Source organism: Silene latifolia, chromosome X (genome assembly GCF_048544455.1).
Source record: "Silene latifolia isolate original U9 population chromosome X, ASM4854445v1, whole genome shotgun sequence".
Lineage (NCBI taxonomy): Eukaryota > Viridiplantae > Streptophyta > Magnoliopsida > Caryophyllales > Caryophyllaceae > Silene > Silene latifolia.
In genome coordinates this window covers 189,861,776-189,865,372 of record NC_133537.1, presented here as the reverse complement: position 1 = coordinate 189,865,372, position 3,597 = coordinate 189,861,776, and the positions used below count along the sequence as shown (strand labels likewise).

The 3,597-nt window shown below is 39.2% G+C and overlaps 1 non-coding gene across 1 annotated transcript; it reads right to left on the bottom strand.

Moving 5' to 3' along the window:
- Window positions 1–2,336: 2,336 nt before the first annotated feature.
- LOC141625380 (small nucleolar RNA R71) lies at window positions 2,337–2,444 on the bottom strand. Its single transcript, XR_012535163.1, has one exon. It is a non-coding gene; the product is annotated as a small nucleolar RNA R71 (small nucleolar RNA).
- Between the last annotated feature and the right edge of the window lie 1,153 nt (window positions 2,445–3,597).

Here is a 3,597-nt window from a genome sequence, read left to right as displayed (position 1 = left end):
TTTGAGGTTTTGTCTCCATGGTAGAAAAGGATTGCTAACCTTGCATTTATGAGGCAGAATGGAGCTAAATTGATCGCATCTAATGACCAAGCACCAAAGAGAAGACAACACTAGAAGGCCTAAGTAGATAATAAAGTGAAATGGGCAATGTAGAAAGGATCCTTGCATCCCCAACACGATCCTTGCGGATTATTGGGAAGGAAAAGAAGAGAAGTTGTCTGCCCAGGAATCCGAGCGGATCAGGCATGATCCGGGCGTCTCACAGCAGCAAGATCCGGGCGACTTGTGCCCAAGACGAGCGGGTTGCAGCAGTTGGAGCCGAGCGTCCCTCCCTGGATCCGAGCGGATCCTAAGTCAGAGAGCCCATGCCACATCACAGGACGGGCAGATCGTGGCAAGACTAGCATGGGAATCTGCTCATTTCCTTCGAGAGGAGCATTTCCTCAACTTTTCTTAGGGTCTTAATAGCCATTTAAGCCCTTAGTAACCCTATATTTGTACCTAATCTTTAGTATTAATACCCCCTTGTACTACCTAGATGAGGGGGCTCTCTTAAGCAATTCTAATCCATCCTTAATCACTTTATAATTCTCTCAAATTAATCAAAAAATAGTTGTGATACAATTTCTCAATATTAATCATATCTTAATATTTCCTTAATTTCTCAATTGTTCTTCCTTTATTTTGGGTAATTAGAAGATTATTTGGGTTTATTTGGAGGATTGACAACCTTCCATAAATCATCAAGTACTTCTATTATTCTTTGCTTTTTTATATTTGGAATCATCTTCATAGGTATAATTCTCTCTTAACCTTGTTTAATTATTGTTCATCATTTTCATTTATTCATCATGTTTTGCCTTGTTAGTATGATTGACAACCTTATTAGCATGCTAAACTTGATCACGAGTTAGTAGTTTTCTTAGCTAGGGTTAATGGGGGAATTAGGGGAAACCAACATGGGGAATGATTCATGCTTAATCTAATATGTTTTCATAATTAAATTACTTGCTTGTTGTGATTTCAACTTATGCACATGTGTATGCTTGATGAAATGCGAGCCTATGAATCCTTGCATTTTTTTACCCATCACCTATCTTTTCAATGAGGCTTGTAAGCTTATACACCAACTCGAGCCTCATTAGACCATGCATATAGTTGAATAAGAAGGATTAAGTCGACTTGTAGGTGTTGTACAATCTAATCGATTCGGCTCCGAGACCCAAACCTTCTTAGGGATTGTAAGCTTATACACCAACTCGATCCCATCACAACAATAAGTGCTTGCTATATAATAAAGAACATGTTTGTATGATCAACTCCCATGAATCCCCTATGAACCCATGACACCCTAGTGCTTTTAATCAATTGTTTACAACCCCTTTATTTACCTTGCTTTGTTTTCATTAATTTACTTTAATCTTGTTATTAGTTTAGTTGATCTCCTATCTCAAACCCAAATTATGACACCGTAAGACACAACCATTTGCAATTGAAAATCCTACTTCAATACCCGTCCCTTAGGATCCGACCTTTACTTGCCTCTTTGCTAAGAGTAGTTTGTAAAGTTATAAATATTGTTTTGGTTGGTAACTTTTGACGACGAGTTTAAATCGGACCAAAAATGGCGCCGTTATCGGGGACGGTGTTAAGTTGATTTGATTTTCATTAATTGTTTTTAGTTGTCTTTTTTTACCTTGGGAAATTTAATCTCCTCAAGGTTGTTCTAAATGTTTTCGAGTTGTTTGACATTTTGCATGACTAGGAGATCACAAGGTAATCCATTACCTATTGATCTTGAGATTTAAAGAACCTTAAGCAACAATAGAAGAGTTGCAAGAGGTACTTTAAGAGGTATTGGAGAGATTGTGGACATTCAACCAAATAACATTGAGTTTACCAACCCTTTTGCAAGAGAAGGAGAGGACAACCCAATATAAAATCCACCACAAAATTACCCCATAATACCTAAATTTTCATCACATTCCGTACCAACCGAGGAAAACCAACCAAATGGTACCCCTACACCACCACATTTAACCGGTAATTTCATTGCCAAATCCGCATTCATACAACTAGTTGAGAGAAGTCAAATTGGGGGGATGCCTAGTGATGACCCTCATTCACATATGGAGACTTTTTGTGACTATTGTGATGCGATTTCTCAAACCGGAGTCACTCAAGACCAAATCCGATGGGTATTATTTCCTTTTTCTTTGATTGGTACCGCAAAGCAATGGTTAAAGAGCCTAGACAAGGCTACACTTGGTATTAATTCATGGAAGAAGTTGGCACTTACTTTCTACAAGAAATTCTATCCTCCGGAGAAGACTAACATGTTGAGATCCCAAATCACCGGGTTCAAACAAAGGGACGAGGAATCATTGTATGAAGCATGGGAGAGATTTAAGGACACTTGTCGTTCTTGTCCACACCATAGACTTAGCGAGTGGTTCCTTGTGCAACAATTTTGGAATGGTCAATATGAAGACTCCCGCAATATCCTCAACATGGGATCCAATGGTATGTTTACCGAAGTTTATGACAATCAAACATGGGCCAAAATTGAAGAAATGGCGGTTAATAATTCACAATATAGTAGGCCTCGAAAGGCTACTAGAGGAGGAAAGCATGAGGTAGATTACATCACTCAATTGGGTGCTCAACTAAGTGCTCATATTGACACCATCAATTTGAAGTTTGAGAAAGCCATGGCTAAGCTTGATGAAGCTTCCAAATCACCCAAACAACATGTTAATGCTATGGTGGCATCATCCTCAATTCCAAGTGGACAATGTGAGAGTTGTAGAACTTTGGGACATGACCAAAGTGAATGTAGGGGAACAAGTGAACAAGTGAATGCTTTCCAAGCATACAAGAGTGGTGCCCCTTATTCCAACTATTACAATAAGAATACCAAATTTCATCCCAATCTTTAATACAAAAGCCAAAACATTCAAAACTCTCAACCAACATACACCCCACCTCCAATGAGAAGTCAAGCTCAAAGACCCTTTTACAACCAAAGCCAAGGCTATCAAAATCAACCCTCTTACAATCAATCCAATGACCAAGGCTTTGATGTTCAAAAAGCGGTCCTCCAAATGCAAAAGAACCAACAAGAATTTTTCACCCAATTGCAAAACCATAGCCAAGCCAAAGACATCACCATCAACAACATACTAGCCCACACCAAGATGTTGGAAACCCAAATGACTCAATTATCATCTTCTAGCTCCCAAGACAAAAGGGGCAATTACCACCTCAAAGTAATCCCCCAAGACATGAGTCGGTGGGTGCCATCCATTTGAGGAGTGGTACAAGGTATGAAGGGCCGAAGAAGCCAATTGATGAATATATTGTAGATGCTAGTGACAAGAAAAGAGTTGTGGAGAACTCTAAAGAAGAAGAATCCACCATCCAAGAAGTTTTAAAGAAGAAGAATGAAGAGAAGGCTAAGGAAAAACAGCCCATTGTGATTAGACTTCCATTCCCAAGTCGGCAAGCTAAGCCTAAGTGTGATGAACAACTTGGAAAGTTCATGGAGATTGTGAAGCACTTAGAAGTCTCAATCCCATTCACAGAATTGATCAATCA